Below are 18,714 nucleotides of genomic sequence, written 5' to 3' on the forward strand. Positions count from 1 at the left end.
GAATGTCCTGCCACAGTGTCCCAGTGTGCCTGTAATTCCATCAGGCCCTGCAGTGTCACAATGGTCCCTTGATTCCACAACTTCCCAAATGTTTCCAGGTTCCTTTGGTTCCATGAGGCCCCCATGTCACAAAGGCCCCTGGATTCCAGGAGTTTCCACAGTGTCTCAGGGTCCCTTTTTTCCAGGAGGCCCTGCAGGCTCCCAATTGTCCCTTGATTGCAGGAGGTTCCCAAATGTCTCAGGGTTCTTTGGTTCCAGGAGGCCCTGCAGTGTCACCTTGGCCCCTTCATTCCATGCAGGCCCAGGCAGAGGAACCCCAGCACGGAGCCCCCGACCCCCGTCAGCATCTTGGGGGGCGGCGTCCGACGGCAGCTCGGGGTGGGGGGGCAGCTGGGGGCAACTGGGATATACTGGGAGAGACCAGGAGTGACTGGGATCATCCTGGGACTGACTGGGATCATCCTGGGACTGACTGGGAACAGGCTGGGACTGACTGGGCCCTGTGGAACACCCTGAAAGTTCCGGAGGGGCTGTTTTAAGTGAGCTCTGGAAAACTGTCCTGGCTGTGCAGGGCAGGGAATGCTGATGTTCTGCAGGCCCCCAGCTCTGCTCTCTGGCTCCTGGTTTCCCTCGTGCTGGGCAGTTGGAGCCCAGGCAGGGGCAGCCCTACAGGAGGTTGTGGTGCTGCAGGGCCCAGGGGCTGCACCCCGAGGAGCTCCTGCCCCAGGGGCTCAGGGACCTGGCAGTCTGTGCTGCTGGGGGCAGGATCATGCCCCGGGCTGTGGCTCCTGGGTGCAGAGGAGGAAGGAGAAGCACAGCTTTGGTCCCCACTCTTGTGGCCGGAGGTGCAACAGGCTGGGCTGGGGGTGGTGGCCTGGCTGGTCTCTCTTTGGCCTCGGTTGTGGGGTCTGCAGGGCCAAGTTTTGCCCTGCCCTGTTTGCAGCCTGGTGCTGACCCACTGCTGGGGCCCCCGGGCAGGTGGGTGTTTCTGCCCTGGGCTGTTCTCACTCACACCACATGTATGTGAGGGGGCACTAAGGTGTGTTCTCCTGCCCTGGGACAAATAGCTCTCATTAAAATTTCGGAGATGGCCAAATAAGTGAAACAAAGAACTTTATTAACAGCGTTGGGTGCACCCAACTCGTGACCAGGTTCCAGCACCCCCAGGATGGGAGGGACGAGCCCTTTTAAGAGCCTTCGATTTGCAGAACCACTCCCTCGCTCCTCCCATGCCAGGCCTCGCTCTTTTCTTCCTTCACAGGCCATCTTTGCTTGCTGCTGCAGTCCCTTGGTTGTCCCCATCCCCCTGTCAGGTTGTTTCCCTGCCCCGGCCGCACGGTCCCTTGGCAGTGAGCCCAGGCTGCTCCCACCACCTCACGTTCTTCCCGGCTCACCTTGGCACTGCAGCAGTGAGGAAGCAGAACTGTCAGGAGCAGTAGGCAACAATGAGCAGCAATGGGCAACCCCAACAGAGCTGTGTGGAGCAGCAGGTAGGCAGGACTGTAAGCAGCAGCAATCAGGAACTTTAAGCAGAACCACAAGCAGCCCACCAGTCCCTGACCACAAAATGGCTCCTCAGCTTTCCAAACAAAATGGCCCCCAAGTGTCTGCGCACGAGGCAGCCCTGGAAACCCCTGCTTGTGATAAAACCTCCTCCCTGGAGCACAAACCGGGCCATTTGCAGTGGGACCTGCTGGGGGACCTGCCCTGGTCCCCGTGGCTCTGCTCTCTGGGGACAGGGAGCCTTTGGGGACTCCCTCACAAGCCACCCCCACTCATGTCCTGCTGGTCACCCAGGTGGCCCTGGCAGTGCTTGGGAACATGACTGGGATGGGGGGTGTGCCCACCCGTGCCAGCAGGGAAGGGCACAAGTTCCAGGGGGGATGTCCAGGGAGACAGGACACTGCAGAGGAAGGGCCTGGGGGGTGCAGAGTGACAATAGAGAGGGGAGGGCGGATCTTTGGCATCCCCTCCTCTGCTTGCTTCAGGCTTCAAGAAGACACCACAAGGAGAAATCCCATGGAGAAATATTTATTGATCAAAGACTATTAAAAGCCTCAGAAACAGGGGGGAAAACATCCTTCCTGGGGGACACCAGTCCAAGGAAACTCCTGGTTTCTGTCCAGGCAGGAGCAGGTGCCCGTGGGCTCCAGGGGGTCAATGCAGATAAAATCACTGGGGGGGCTCCTTCAGCAGCAGCATTTAATGCATTTGAACAGGCCAGGGACCATCTCCATGTCCTGCACAGAAGGGCTTCACCCTCCTCAGGATCCCTGAGTGACACAATGACACCAAAACCCAGGAATGACAGAGCAGCTGCACCCACTAACTTGGATTTTCCCTTTTTCAAATGTCATTTAACTCACTAAATCCATCTCTTGCCTAGGAATGGTACAGCACAGTCAGGCACATAAAGAATTTGAAGGGCCAACACCCATTTACCAATTCCAAATTTTAATGGTTGAAAGAAAGGCCCATTTTCCTTTTGCCCTGTGCCACCAACAACAGGAATCGTTTCTGACTAAATTGTCCTTTCCTCTTATTTCAAACCCAACACGCCACTCCAGGATCTCCCAAGAAATCCATGTTCTCCCTCCCCAGTGTCCATGGAGCAGAGGTTCAGCTGGGGATGACACCTCTGGGCCCCCACACACCTTCCAAGGGCAGGAGCCTTCCTGCCTGGCCGGGAGCCCTGGGGGGAGTCCAGGCTGTGGCAGCTCCTGTTTGTCCCTTCCCCACGCACATTCCAAATCCCTGCTCTCACACTAAACTCTCCAAAGCTTTCCAAACCCAAATCCTTTCCTCTGCTCCTCTCTCACTGGGACCATTTCTGCCTCCTTCCCCTGCAGCTGGAGGAACCTCCCCAGCTGCTGCTGCTCCCTGGCATCAAACCACACCTTCCCAAACCCTGACTATTGCTCAGTTCAAAGAACAAATCTAGAGATTTCAGTTCACTTCTCTTTTCTCTGACAAAACAACAGCAACTGAAAAACCGTATTATAATCCACAAACTGAATCTCTAATTCACTAATCACTAATTGAATATTGGCACAATTAACACAAATCCAACCCCTGCAAACACTAAAGCTGACACTAAAGAATGCTCTGAACACACAATCCCAGCTTAACAGCTGCTGTGGCAATTTACCTTCCTTCAAATATTTAATGTGCATCAAATGCTTTAAAATGCACACAAGAACAAACTACTGCATTTAACACTTACAGCAAGTGAATTTTCCTTTTTTATATCTATTATGGGCATCCCCGAGTCAGACAGGATTCTAATACTATAACACACACTCCCAGTAACACACACTCCCCAAACACTTCACTTTCTCCAGCACTGACCATTGGGTTTGACAAACACAGTTCCCTGAGCAAAGCCCTCCCCAAAGCAGCTCTATGGGCAAGAGCTCTGTGTGTGACTGATCTGTGGGCAAAGCACACGGGGGGCCTGGAACCCACCCCCTGAACCACACCTGGAACCTGGAACCCACCCCCTGACCCACACCTGGGGCCTGGAACCCACCCCCTGAACCACACCTGGGGCCTGGAACCCACCCCCTGACCCACACCTGGGGCCTGGAACCCACCCCCTGAACCACACCTGGGGCCTGGAACCCACCCCCTGAACCACACCTGGGGCCTGGAACCCACCCCCTGACCCACACCTGGGGCCTGGAACCCACCCCTTTCACTCAGTCAGTAGGGATTTCTTCTCATAAGCCAAATATCACACTCCTTCTTTTACAGTTCTAGCATCACTTTCCCAACCCAATTCTATTCTATTCTGTTCTAGAGCTCCATTTCTAGGATGCTTAGGTATACCTTTTCTATGCTCAGCAATGCCTTAATAAAATTCCAGGGATCTTGCTTTGAACTCACCAGATCCAGGGACTGAGATCTCCCAGAAGAATATTTTCACTGCTCGCTGGAGTCCTCAGGGTCCTGGAATCCCTGGAGGGTCGACAGCATTGTCCCACCTGGCTCACCAAGAATTGTCCCTGAAAATCGTTGGGAAGAAATGAAACCCTCCAACGCCCCTGGGAAGTGTTGGTGAGCCAGGCACTGCTTTGTTCTGGCTCCCAGAGACAGGGAGCCAATCATTCCAGCCCCACCTGTCCCTTTCCAGACTTTTCACACATTTCTACATTTGAACAAACAAACAAATTCATGTTCATTGCTTCTAATTTACCCCAATTAATGAACTAATGAATTCTCTTCATTAATTAAGACTCTAATTAGTAGTCTATCCTTAACTGGCTAATTTGGTCCACCTTCTTTGGTCCTCTTAGCACTCCTCCTCAGACACAGAGTCTCCAACTCTCAGGCTGCAATGTCTTTGTTAATCCCCTTTGGACCTTCTGGTTCCTCCAACAGGTCCTTGAAGGACCAGGAATTTAAGATCCCAGATGTCCAATCTTCAGCTCCCTCGGGCTTTGTTTATGGAAGCTCATCAGAGCCAGTGCAGAGAAACTCCAAGTTTGGGTGCTTTAAAGATCAAAGCGACAAGAGCCCGTGAAAAGAAACCCGGTCAGCTGCTGCCACTGACGAAAATTTTGGGCAAGTTGGATCATTTCCAACAAGACCAACCCCCACCGCGGGGGGGACCCCGCATCCCCCCGCCCACCGCCGGGGCTCTGCCGGGAACCGCCACCGGGACACCCCCAAAACCAAATCACCTCCCGCGGACCCCCCCCGATCCCCCCCAGGGGCATTTGCGGCTCAGCTTTGGAGTCCTTCCAGCTCCAAATATCTTCCCCTGCAAAGAACCCCCTTTCCTGCAGCCCCACCCCCAAAGCAGTGCTCAGCCAATCCGAGCGCGCAGCGCTGATGACTCATCAGTTGCCAGCCAGACCCGCAGCGCCCAGTGCTCCCCCCGGACTCCCCCAAGGTCCCCCCTCGGCCCCAGCGCCCCCCGGGACGGGAATTTGGGCAAAGGGGAGGTGGGGGGTGCCCAGGCCGGGCCCCCCCGCGCCGTCCCGGCCGTGGCGGCTGCGGCGGGGGCCGAGTGCGGGCGGGAGCGGCCAAGAGCCCAGCGCTGCCCCATCCCGACCTGCTCCAGCTCCCACGGGAATGGGAGGAGTGGGAATAGGAGGGGAGGAGAAAGAGAAGGAGGGAGAGGAGGAGGGAGAGGGGGAGGAGGGGAAGGAGGAGGAGGAGAAAGAACGCACGTGGATGCACGGCCCGCTGTATCCGCAGCCCCCGCGTCCCGGGAGCATCGCCCCCCGCATCCCGCAGGTGACCGGGGAGGGGGAGCTCGCCCCAAATATCTTGAGGCACTCTGGCATTTTTTTTTGGGGGGGCGGGGGGATGTTTGGATCTTGCAGGACCCCAAAGCTGAGCCGCAAATGCCCCTTGGGGGGATATTAGGGATCCCCGGGAGGTGTTTTTTGGGGTCCCGGGGTGGGTTCCCGGCACAGCCCCGACGATGAGCAGGGGGATGTTGGGTCCCCGGAGCCACGTGGCGATCGCCGGATACCGGCGGGGAGTGGGGGGGACACGGGACAAACCCACCGGCTTTGGGGACCCCTGGGACAGGCGGGGGTTGGAATCTGAAACTGGGGCCCGGAGAGGGGGAGCTCCCGGCAGTCTGGAGAGGAGGGGGGAGCAGCGAGGGCTGTGGGGGGAGCCGGGACCCCCGGCAGCCTGGAGAGAGGGCTGGACACCTTGGGATCGCCAGCACCCCGAAGGCGAGAGTCAGGGGAGAAGGGACCCTGGGACCCCGAAACCCCCCGACCACCCTAAAAGGGACCCCGGAGAGGGGAGCCCCCGGGACCCCCGGGACCCCCAGCAGCCCAGAGAAGGGGGATCCCCAGAATGGCAAAGTGAGGAGCCCATAAAGGAAGGACCCCTGGGATTCCCGGGATCTCCGGCAGCCCAGAGAGGGCGGGAACCCTGGAGAGGGGGTTCCCCAATGCATGTGAGACCTCCAGCAGCCCACCCAGGAGGGACCCCAGAACCCCAAAGTGGATGGACCAGCGAGGGGGAACTCCACTGCTGAGAGGGTTGTTTTGGGCTGAATCTTGGTGGTTTGGAGGTTTTCTTGGCCAGAAGCCGCCCAGTAACATCTAGAGATGGCCTTGGGCAGGAGGAACCCCCAGCCAAAGCACTCATCCTTTGTTTTTCCCCACACAGCAGGATTTCTCCTTCCCAAAGCTTGGCCGAATAGAGGAGGAGGCTGCGAGGAAGAGGAAGATGCCCCAGGACCCCCAGGCAGTTGAGGAGGAAGTCAGTGCCCCTTTTCCCCCTGTCTTGTCCTGTATCTCCCAGCTGAGCATCGCCCCCGGCTGCAGGACAACCCCGCTGCCGCCACCGTCCTGCCGGGGCCGGAGTTGGGGGGATGTCCTTGGCCTTCCCTCTGGGCCGGAGGCAAATCCCCTCCCTGTCCTTCTTCCCTCCTGCCCCAGGCCCCGAGCTGAGGACGGAGAGCCCGGAGGAAAAATCCCCCCGGCAGAGCCTGGTGGGAGAGGCCGTTTTGAAGGGCTCCACGGCGCAGGAAGGCAGCGGGGAGGGAAAGCCACGAAGGTGCCCCAGGAGGAGGGTCTCCAAAGCCAGCCCAGGGTGCTCTGAGGAGGAAAGACCCACCCTGTGCCAGGAAGGCAACGAGAGCTTGAGCCAGAGCCCTGACCTGGATGTCCATGAGCAGCCTCACACCAGGAAAAAGCCCTTCAAGTGCTTGGACTGTTGGAAGAGCTTCAGCCAGAGCTCCCACCTGATCTGCCACCAGCGCACCCACACCGGGGAACGGCCCTACATGTGTGGGGAATGTGGGAAGAGCTTCATCTGCAGCTCCAACCTGATCTGCCACCAGCGCACCCACACTGGAGAACGGCCCTACAAGTGCTTGGAATGCAAGAAGAGGTTTCAGACCAGCGGGAATCTCCTCCTGCATGAAAGGACACACACAGGGGAGAGGCCCTTCCTCTGCACCCACTGTGGGAAGGGCTTCATCCAGAACTCCCACCTCGTCACCCACCGGCACATCCACAGCGGGGAGAGGCCCTACAAGTGTGGGGAGTGTGGGAAGAGCTTCAGCCAGAGCTCTGCCTTGACCTCACACCAACGGACCCACCAGTAAGGGAAGCCCTAAAGGTGCCTCGACTGTGGGAAGAGCTTTGTCTGCTGCTCCAACTCCATCACCCACTGGAGGAGTGATGTCTTCCCACATTGGGAAGACACCTGGCTGGTGGTCTCCACATCCTCCTGGTTCCCCACAGGCACCTGGGTGAACACAGTGGGAGAAACATCCATGGGGTCACAAACTGACCTGGAAAATTCAGTGGGAAGAGCTGATTTGTTGAATTTAAAACAAAGACATTCAACAAAGACATCTAAAGCCCCACCATTTTACTGGCATTTGGGGTCATTTGGAGATCCAGGGGAATATTTGGGAGGATGTGGAGTTTCTGGTGGGATGTGGGGGAGATTACCCCAAAAATGGGGGTTCCCAGGCCGGGCAAACAGGGCCACATTCTCGTAGTTGTGCCAGCAGTTCATGTCCCCTGATCCTGTCTGTTCTCCAGGAACTCCCCTTGGCTGTTCCAGTGCCTGGCCTGGGTCTCCCCACACGGGGTGTCCCCCCAGGTGCCCAAATCTCTGCTGAAGTGCCTGAGCTGCTCCCAGTTGGAGATGTACCCGGGCAGGAACCTCTCCCGGTCGGGGCCGTTCACTCAGCTTTTCCCAGGACCTGGAACAGCCCTGGGTGTGCAGGGACACAGGTCAGGGGGTGCCCCCCCAGCAGCCCTCAGCCCCCCCAGCAGGTTGGGAGCTCAGGGGGCCACCCTGGACCCCCCTTTCCCACCCCCCTCTGCCCCACAGCTGCTGCAGCACCAGTTACTGAGTGGGGGAGTCCCCCCATCAGCCCCCCAGGGACGGACAGGGGGCTTGGGCCTCTGTGGACAATTGTCACCAGAGCAAGCACACAAAGGGTTACAGAAGCAGTGGACATTCCCAGGGCGGATCTACCCCCTCCCAGAGCCCCAGGGAACCGCTCCAGGGCTCAAGTGATGGGGGGCAGGGGAGACCCATGTGGGAACTCCCTGCCCTCTGTCCCCCTGCCCACTGTCCAACACCCCTTTTCTCCCCTCTCCCACCCCTTTCCCATCATCCCCACCGTCCCCAGCTCCCCCCCAGCTCGGTTTGGGGGTGTTTCTTCCCCCTGCCCTGCTCAGTTTCACAGTCTCAGCCCCCTCCTCGCTCACTTTGGAGGTCCCAGTCCCCCTTTTCTCCCGTTCTCCCCCCTTTTCCCATTGTCCCCTGAAAGGCAGCTGTTAAGTATTGGGTGCTGAAAAAGCTGCTCCATCGTGTCCATTCCAAATTAAGCCTGCATTTCTTAGGAGGGACTGGCATCCAAAGGGCATCAAGAAGAGTCTTCTAATTCTCTTCTGCTTGATCCTCTCTGCAGCCGCCGATTTTCCCTCAAACCAGGCGGGAAAACAAGAAGAGCCCTGGTGTGGTCGGGGAGCAGCGCTGACCCCAAAGGGCTGCATTTCCCCTGCCGATCGTCCTGCTCTGCCCTCCCCTGGGGCTGGCTCTGCCTGGCCTGGCCGGACGTGCCGGGGCTCCTCACTGAGCAAAGCCCTTGCCAAAGTTGAGGGGCAAGTGCCGAGCCCGGCTGGCCTGGGAGGAAGCGACAGCAGCGCGGGCCGAGCGGGCAGGATGGGGTCCGAGCAGCGGCGGGAAGTTGCAAACTTGGCAGCCAAGAAGTTGAACTAAAGTGAAGCAGCTCCAAAAGGCCGTGGTCTTGGCGTGGGGGCGGGAGGAAGGGGAGCTCCGTGACTGCGGCCGGGGCTGGTTGGGAGCGGAGCGGCCGGGGCTGCCCCAGGGGCTCGCGGGGGCCAACGGGGAACGGACAAACGGACCAACGGACCAACGGACCAACGGCCCCTGCGCTTCGGCAGCAGCAGCGGCGGCAGCAGCGACTGTAGCGACGCGCTCTCGCTGTGACTCTTGTTCGTGCTCTCCTTGCTCGAGCTCTTCGTCCTCCTCTCCCTCTCCCGGTGTCCCGCTGTCCCAGTGTCCCTGTGCTGGTGTCCCTGTGCCGGTGTCCCTGTGCCAGTGTCCCACTCCCGCTGTCCCTGTCCCGTTCCCGGTCCCCCCTCCCCTTGCCGGCCCGGGCCATGGCCCCGGCCGTTCCCCTGTGCCGGGCGGGGCCGCCCCGTCCCCGGCCCTGGGCGGCCCGGCGCGGTCTCGCCCTCGCCCGGCTCCCGGCGCGCCGGCTGTGGCGCTGCTGGGCGCTCCTGTGGGGCTGGCTGTGGGACGGGCTCGGCCTCGCCGCCCCTTGGCTCCGCCTGGCTCGAGCCCGGCGCCTGCCGGGGCCGGCGGGGGCCGCGGGCGCCGCGGCCGCTGCCGCCTCCTCGGCGGCTTCCCCGGCCAGAGCTCCGCCGCTCGCCAGCCCGGCCGCCGGCAGCGAGCCGCCGCTGCCCGCTGCGGCTGGGGAAGCCCGGCCCGGGCCGCTTGAGGGGCGCTCGGGGGCCGTGCCGGGCCCCGGCCCCAACGCTGACGGCCACGTCTCGCCCGCACCGAAGGCCAAGGAGCCGCTGCACGAGCGCTACCGGCTGCATTCGCTGCTGGGCAGCGGCGGCTTCGGCCGCGTCTACGCGGGGACCTACCTGGCGGACGGAGCCCCGGTGAGTGCAGCAGGAGGAGGAGAAGGAGGAGGAGGAGGAGGGCGGGACGGGCGGCGAGCTCAACCCGCCCTTCCCCTTGGCTTGCAGGTGGCCATCAAAGCCGTGTCCCGGGATGGCATTTATTTTTTTAGAAAAATAAAAAAAAAAGGGGCAAAGGTGTGGGAACCCAAACCCAGCTTTCAGCAAAGGAAAACAAGGGCTGACAAAAACCTCGTGATCTGAAGGAGCTGGACCCTTCTCAGAAGACCTGTTAAAGTTCTACCTCATGGATCAAGCTTGGCTCCAGCAGAAATCAGAAAGGACGTTTCAGATGATTGTATCAAACCATGTCTAAACCCCTGTAATCCCTCTGTCCCCCATGTAATCCTACTAGAAGAAAAATTAACTATTTGGAAATTGCAGTAAAAATTTGTGTAACTCCCCAATTAACATAGGTTGTCCCCTTCATTAACATACAGCCCCAGATGCCTTTACAATAGTGTTCTCGTGTTCAATAAACTATTCCAGTTCCCCATACTGGGATTGTGTCTAGCTTTTATTTTTCAGACCGCCACTCAAAGGGGCTAAAAGGGGGCTGCGACCTCCACTGAGCTGAGCCACCTCACTGCGGTTTGTCCAGTGAAGTCTCCCTTTTATTGCAATAAAAGTTTATTTTTTTTCGTCGGCTCCTCGATCTCCTGGCTATTTCTGTGTTTCCCACTGGCTGGAATTTCAGACGACCACAATCCCATGGTCTCTACAGCCCCGGCTGTCCCGCACCTTCCCATCTCCAACAAGGTCTTTGCTGTGTGTTAGGAAGAGGTGGAGCAGCACAGCGTTCCTTTGGCTTGTCAGAGGCTCCAGCCCCCTGGGCCAGGAAGTTGTCGTCACCGCTTTCCGGGAACTTGCTGGACTCTTGGTGCTTGGCTGTGTTGCTTCTCCAGCTGCCGCCAGGGCAGTTGAAGTCTCCACGAGAAGCAGGGACTGTGACCTGGAGGCTGCTTCAAGCTGCCTGTAGAGGTCTCCTCCCCATCTTGCTCCTGCTCAGGAGGCCTGGAGCAAACCCCCACAGCAGTGTGCCCATTCCCAGCCTGCCCGCCCTTTGATCCTGACCCATCAACTCCTGAGTGGCTCGCCATCCCCCCCAAGACAGAGGTCGAGACCTTCCGAGTGTCACCTCCCCGAGATCTACGGATGTCGTCTCCCTGGGCTCCTGTGAGGCCCCGCATGTGGTTGCCAGCGCATTCTTCCCTCTCCCTTATGGGCCCTGTCCAATGCAGCCCCAGGGCAGCCCGGAGGAGCCCTGTCTGGGGCTGCGCTGGGGTGACCGGGGACACGGTGGGCTCACTGGGAGCAGCCTTCCAAAGCCCCAGAGCGGCAGGATGGTGCCCAGGCTCTGCTCAGGGCTGCTTTGGGCGTGGGGCCGTCTGCGCGAGTCCTGCACGGGACCCATGTGTCCTGGCTGCCACGCCAAAGGGCTGCTTCCCCAGGCGAAGGGGACAGGGGAGTGACCCTGCGTGAGAGCCTGCACCTCTGGCAGTGACTCAGGCCCGGGGTGCCCTTTGGGTGCCCTTGGTGCCCTTTGGGCCTTGCTGGATCTGCTTGCTGCCATTTGCTGGGGCCACCCTGCACTCCCTCCCCATTCCAGGCAGACACAGGCAGGTGTTGGAATAAAATCTTTTCTTCCGTAACCAGAAGAAAACTGTTAACTATATCTATGGAACGGCGGAGGGGGTCAGACAGAAATGCACACAAATCAACAGGATTGGCAAAAATGTCCGCTTTATTAGAGGACAGACAGCTCATATGCTGCCTGCGACACACAGACATGTGGTTCTTCCCCAGGTTACATTGGATACATAAGGCAAACATACTGTGGTGTACAGTACTAATTGGATATCAGTAGGTGTCCATAAGACTTGTTTTCCTGCCAGAACAACTCCTCCTTCACCTTGGCACAAGGCCTGCGCCATAGAAGTGGCGCAGTATTTTTTACTCTCTGCACCCAGCCATGTCAAGGGGAAGGTCTCAGAAATGCAACTGAAATTGTTCACACAATTTCTGTCCACCGACATCTACGTCTACATCTATCTCTACATCTTCCCTACATCTCTATCTACATCTTCCCCACATAAACACCCTCCCTCCCTCCCGCTGGGATAGATCCCCAAACGATCTATCCCTCCAACTGGCATAGATCCCCAAACGATCTATGCCTCAACCTGGGATAGGTCCCCAAACGACCTATCCCTCAAACAGGGATAGGTCCCCAAACGACCTATCCCTTTAACAGGCCTAAGCCAATCTTCCTGCCCCAGCCCCGGCTGCGGGAGCCTTGATCTTCATGGCAGGCCCTGGCTCAGAGCCCCCCTTCCTCTTCGCCCCGCGCCTTTCCAGCTTGGCGTCTCCGCGGTCCGTGGGCGCGGGGACGCTGCTGCCACCATCCTGGCTGGTCCCTGCAGCCCCCGGGGAGGAAGCCAAGTGCCCCTGAGTCCCCTGCGGCAGGACCTTCCCACTCAGCAGAGCGTGGCTGGTTGGAGTCACCCCAGGCTCCCTGGTGGCTTGGAGCTGGGGTGCGGCTGAGGGGCTGGCGGTGGTGTGCCTGGGCGGGGAGGTGTCCTCCTCCATGGCGACATCGCTGGCCAGCGAGAGGTCGCAGCCTCGGGGGGCGTCCTCCTCCATGGAGACGTCGCTGGCCAGCGAGAGGTCGCAGCCGCGGGCGGTGTCCTCCTCCATGGGGACGTCGGTGGCCAGTGAGAGGTCGCAGCCGCGGGGGGCGTCCTCCTCCATGGAGACGTCACTGGCCAGGCTGATGTTAAGTGCCGGGGTGACGTCCACATCCATGGGGGTGTTCCCGTCTGGGGGGCTGCCACTGCCCAGGGGTGTCCCGGAGGGGTTGGCTGAGCTGGCAGGGCTGCGCTGGCTGTGCCGCGCTGCTGGGACCGGGGCCACTGCTCTCCCCTGATGGTGGTAGGGCTGCAGTTGACCCTGGGGGGCACGTTGGTCTGCCCCAGCCAGGGGCTTCCCACTGCCCTGGGGCCCCCCCCGGGCAGTGTTGGATGTTACAGCAACGCCAGGGCTGCTTGCCAGTGGGGCTGGTGGAGGCAGGTTGGCTGAGCCTGTGAGAAAGAGCAAAGCCTGGAAGTCACATCCCGAGCTGGGGCCGTCAGGCGCTTGGAGGACTGAGGAGGAGGAGGAGGAGGAGGGCGAGGTGCAGGGGAGGAAGGGCTGTGAATGTCCCCACCGTGCACTGCGGGGCTTTCGGGGTCAGGCTCTGTCCTCACCTTTGGTGCCGGAGCTTTGGGGGGAGCGGAAGAGCTGCACGAGCCGGGTCAGGGCTGATCTCCAGCTCACAGAGCGGCGCCACAGAGCTGACAGGGCCATGGTCCGTCACGCTCGGTGGCCGGTCGCTTCTGTTGACTGGACACAGGTCTGGATGCTCCTCTTGGAGCGTCTCCAGGGATGGAATGTCGGGCCTCCCATTGTGTCATAGAGACAGCAGTAATGCTGGGGCTTCCCTGAGGTGCTGTTCAAGGCACGAACCCCACTCTGACACGAACAAGTGCCAGAGCAGAATTACCGTTTATTCAAACTGCCCAGGTTTAAATACCACGCCTGAACATGTCACGTGACCCTCTAACCAATGACAATCAAATATTGTCTGAGAACCCGGGAGACCACAACTCCCATGGTTCATTGCTACATTCTTCCTGCCACATCTCCCTCCTCTTTTTATTAACAAGTTGAGAAACACTATGTTTTTAACATTCTTATTAGAACCAATCTTATTTCAACTAATTATAAAAAACAGGGCCTATCGTCACAAGGCCTTTATTGAACTGTTGACAACTTTATTGGTTCGTGCAATATTCAAGCAATCTCAAATTACCCAGGGTTTGTAGGTGTGGATAACCTTTTATCTGAGGGTGACTTTGTGTAATGGCATCATCTTTATTTTAAAGGGAAATGTGTTGGGTTGTAGATGTTGTGTCTGAGGTGGTGTTGTCTGAAGTAGTGTTTAAGATGTTTTGCTATAAAGTGTACTTGCTTTCACACACACATACATGCTTCCACTCAACTTTCTCATTCATACTCCGGTGGCCACCGTTTCATTCTCTCCTTACACATGCACTCTTAAACCCTTTATTGTGTTTGACTCATGGAGTTTTGGTTCTGTATTGGTTACTGTTTATGTGTTTCTTTTGGTTCTGCCTTGGTTACTGTTTATATGTTTCTTTTGGTTCTGTTGTATCATTTACTGCTTCTTTGTGATTCTCCCTGTTTTAAGGAAATGTTAATGTAGATTTACACACATAGGGAACAGACCCATATCTCTTTTCCCCCTTTTTTTTTTTTTTTTTCTCCCCACTGTGTGATGTGTTTACTATTGTTGGTCGTGTTTCTTCTAATCCAAATCCTTCACTTATTTCTTCTGGTGGTTGCTCCTGTTGTGGTGGAGGACTAATATAAGGCCTGACACATCTAGAAGGGACCCATTGTAATTTGGTACCCTTGGATACACAGGCATATCCCCTTCCCCATGTTATGAGATCTACTGGTCCTGACCATTGCCCAGATATTAGATCTTTGATCATAACTGGTGGTTTGGAAGATGAAAGTATTTGAGTTTTCTGTTGGCGTTCATACCTGCTATGGTCTGTATCATCACAGTTTAAGAAATTTAGAACATATGACGCTTTCCGTAAGCGTTCCTGGGGGCTATATACCGACTCCCCTCTTTTTTGTCTTTGAAGCATTTCTTTTAGTGTACGGTGAGCTCTTTCTACAATCGCTTGTCCTGTGGGTGAATGCGGTATACCTATGGAATGGAGTATTCCCCAATCTGTGAGAAATGTTTTGATTTTTTCAGAACAATAAGCAGGGCCATTGCCGGTTTTTATGGTTTTTGGAATTCCTAGGATTGCGAAACAACTGAGCCAGTGTCTGATAACGTCTTTGGCTTTTTCTCCCGTGTGTGCTGTTGCATTAATGTATCTGGAATACATGTCTACTGTAACATGGACATATTTTAGTTTACCGAATTCAGCTATATGTGTAAGGTCTGTCTGCCAGATTTCATTGGCTGTTATGCCCCTGGGATTAACCCCTTCCTTAGCTGGCATGGGGGTAATTCGCTGGCAGTCAGAGCATGACATAATTATGTCTCTGGTCTGGTTTATTGTAATTTGGAATTGTCTCTTTAATGAACATGCATTTTGGTGGAAGAACTGGTGTGAGACTTTAGCCTGTTCCAGAATTTTGGGAACTGTAGTTGCCATAGCAGTTGCATCAGCTTTTTGATTGCCCTCTGCTATGGGTCCTGGAAGTTCTGTGTGTGACCGAGTGTGCATTATGTAAAAATCAAATTTTCTGTGGTTGATAAGAAACCATATGGTACGAATTTCTGTAAATAAGTGAGGATTAGTGACATCTCGAAGGAAGGGGGCTTCGAGACGTGAGACCAACCCTGCTGCATAGTGAGAATCTGTGACAACATTCATAGGTTGATCATGGAACAATTCAAATGCCATGCGGATAGCTGCTAGTTCTAAAACCTGTACAGAACCTTGGTCCAAGGTTTGTACCTTATTGTCCCGTTGTCCTGTGGCAGGGTTCTTCCATGTCACGATGGCTTTTTTCGATCGTCCAGATGCATCAGTGAAGACTGTGACTCCATTTACTGGTCGTAGTTTGCAGCGACGCGTGGCCATCAGGGGTAGATTTCCTATTTCCGCCCAGAGTTTATGTTTCGGGAAGTGAATGGAAATATTACCGTGGAAGTCCGCTAATGCAGTCTGAAACCCAGCGTCCTCTGCAAGAAGCCAGTCTAAGTTGTCTTTTGTGGCTGGAATGTAGATCGTCTCAGGATCCCTTCCATCCATCTCCTGCAGATGTCCTCTACCTTTCATAATGAGCTTAGCAAGCATGTCATTAACGGTCCAAACAGTCTTAGGTGGAGAGTGGGGAAGAAATAACCATTCTAGAATTCTCAAAGGGTCAGATTCTGCCTGATCCCATTGGAAAAGGACAGCAAAAGGTTGGAACTTGCTGGATATGATGGCGAGGCGAATGTGCAGGTCAGGGGGTTGTCGTCTGCTTTGCCTGTTTTCGACAGCTTGGGAGCATACTTCCAGAGCTTGTTTTGCTTCTGGGGTTAGGGATCGAATAGATGTGAGAGTTGGGTCACCTTTAAGTAGCTCGAAGAGGGGGTGCAATTCCTCTGTTGTGATGCCCAAGACAGGCCTCAGCCAGTTAATGGCTCCTAAAAGCCCTTGCAAATCATTCAGGGTCATAGTGTCCGTTACTTTGAAAGTCACTGGTTGTGGCATGATTTCCTGTTGAGTGATCCTCCATCCGAGGTAGGTCCAAGGTTGGGTGCGTTGAATTTTTTCTGGGGCAAGCTGCAGACCTGCTTTTTGGATGGCGTCAGTTAAGGCAGTCAAGGTGGATTGTAGTTCAGTCCCGTGTTTTGCTGCTATCAGGATGTTTGATATTCCTGTCTTTGCCTCCCATTCTAATTGTTCAATTTGGGTATAGGTCAATTTATGCATGTTTGTGTTTTGAGTAGATCTAGAGGTGTGTATTGCTGTATGTTGCAACTTTGTGGAGCATCTTTGGGCTTGTGTTGTATGAAGGTTTTGTTTGTTTTGCTTTCTCAAGGCTCTTGCAGTGACTGTGTATAAAGAGTTATGTGTTTCTGCAGTTGAAATTGTAACTGGTTGTTTGCTTGCTACTTGTTTAAGTTTGGCTTTCCATGTTGTGTATGGCATATTGTCTAACAGCATTTTAAAATAGTGAGAAGTAAATACTTGATTTGGGGCCCCTCTTATTATTATTCTTACCCTCTGTAACACAAAAGAACTTTTTATAATAGCAGATCATCTGTCAATTAGTAAAGTTGCCCTTCTGTGACTTAGAAAATTAAACATGGTAGTTGATAGCTGTATGTCTGCTGGGTTTTGCAATGCTACCTCTAGGTTGTTGGTTCTGTCAGGAGGTGGATGGTGTTGTCCCAGCTGAAATTCTCGCAGTACAAAACCAACAACTGTCATTGCCAGCAACGCAGTCAGTACACGTGCTGTCCACTTCAACGTTGGTAGCTTTGACTTTGCTGATGGTCTGGGCTTGGGTAGGCAGATGTTCTGTGTGCTTTCCCAGTCTACATCTTCTTCCTCGAGCTGAAGTAGTAGCTGTAGCCATGTTTGCTGTTCTTCCTCTTTTGCAGGATTCAAAACTGCTTGTCCTTTTTCTGGTTCTCTTGTCTCACTGAATTCAGTTTGCCACAGCTCAGCTAAGCTTTCTAGGGAGTCAATATCTCTTCTTCCTCCTCCATCAGGCCATCTTCGGCATAGAAGCTGTTCTGAGGCTGGTGAGGGTTGTGGGTTGGTTTCTGGGTAGGAGAGCCACAGTGATGCTTTAACTGTTGTGCATTTGTTGTGAGTTGGTTGAACTGGTGGTGACGGAAGAGGCACTTTCACTTCCGCCTCACGGCCGGAGTAAGCTTGCTGCGTCCATGTTGCTGCGTGGTTGTTCTGCAGCGGTCTCATGGCCGCTGCGCAGCCAAAGGGTGTTAGTGGAGCGCCCTGGCTAAAGGGAGCTAGCAGATTCTCTTCTGTGTCCTCTATAGACTCGCTGTCTATTTGTCCGTCACAGTCATCCTCCCCCCTTCCCGGCGAAATGCCTGAACCTGGGGGTGGCGGCTTCACTTCCGGCACACGGCAGGGGCAACATGGCGGTGCCTCCGGTGCCACTCTCCTTCTGCACGTTGACTGTGCAACCACCGTGTCACGGTCGCCCCGTAACGGTCCAGGGGTCGGCGCTGCTCTGTAATGGTCCTCGGCTCCAGCAGCACTGCTTGCTGCTCTGTATGGCATGGTCTCAGCTGCAGCCATGGGTGCTGGCATAAAGCCAGCATCCCCCCCGGCTGCCATGCTCATGCTGCCAGCCCCCAAGCCATGCTCCTTCACACCACACGCTGCCACTGCACTGTTCCCCCCAAGGGCTCCCCCTCCCCCTCATCCCCCCTGACCAACGTGCATTCCCCCCCTGCCCCACTCGGTCGGTGGGGGGGCTGGGGTTGAAGGGGGGGGGTTGAGGGGAAAGGAGTGAAGGGGGGGGAAGTCCGCTCTCCCGGGTGCATTTGCCTTTCTGTAGTGCTTATTCAAGGCTATCATAATGTCTTTCCATGTAGCCAAATTCTTGAGGGCGTCTGTTTTTCCCTCACTGGCTTTTTCAATAATTTTGTTCCCTATTTTCCTCCAAGATGACACTTGACAAGGTCCAGTCAGAGGGAATGCAGGTTCAGGCAACGAAATCCAATATAACAAGTCCCATAACTTACTTTCTTCTATGGTTGTTCTTGTAAAAGTTGAGAGACAGCTTCTGCTGTTTGTTTGATTTTTGGAGTAATTCCCTCCTGACGGGTAAACCACCCTCCCATATTCGCCAATTTTTGGTTACCTCTGTGCGGAAGCTCTGTTGTCCTTTCTTCTGGTCCTTTTTTCTTCCTTTTTTGTTCCTTTTTGCAGAGGTAACCCAGTGCGCTGAATTCTTTTCTTTCTTCCTTTTGGTTTTGGCGATATGGACACCCCCGGACAGGTTCCCCAGAGCTTCTGCTCCTGGTTGCCGGTAACCTGCTGAAGACCCTGTTCGGGCTCCATTTGAGGTGCTGTTCAAGGCACGAACCCCACTCTGACACGAACAAGTGCCAGAGCAGAAATACCATTTATTCAAACTGCCTAGGTTTAAATACCACGCCTGAACATGTCACGTGACCCTCTAACCAATGACAATCAAATATTGTCTGAGAACCCGGGAGACCACAACTCCCATGGTTCATTGCTACATTCTTCCTGCCACACTTCCCTTCTTCTGCCCCACCCCCAACAGCTTTGCCAGCTCTTCCTGGCCAGAGGAAGGCTTAACCAAAGAGCTCGAATCACATAACATCCTGCCTTGGAAGGGACCCACAAGGGTCGCCCAGTCCAACTCCTGGCCCTGTGCAGGACAGCACAGCCATCCCACCGTGTGCCTGAGAGCGTTGTCCAAACGCTCCTTGAGCTCTGGCAGCCTTGGGGCCGTGACCACTGCCCTGGGCAGCCCG

This window comes from Pseudopipra pipra, chromosome W (genome assembly GCF_036250125.1).
Source record: "Pseudopipra pipra isolate bDixPip1 chromosome W, bDixPip1.hap1, whole genome shotgun sequence".
Classification (NCBI taxonomy): Eukaryota; Metazoa; Chordata; class Aves; order Passeriformes; family Pipridae; genus Pseudopipra; species Pseudopipra pipra.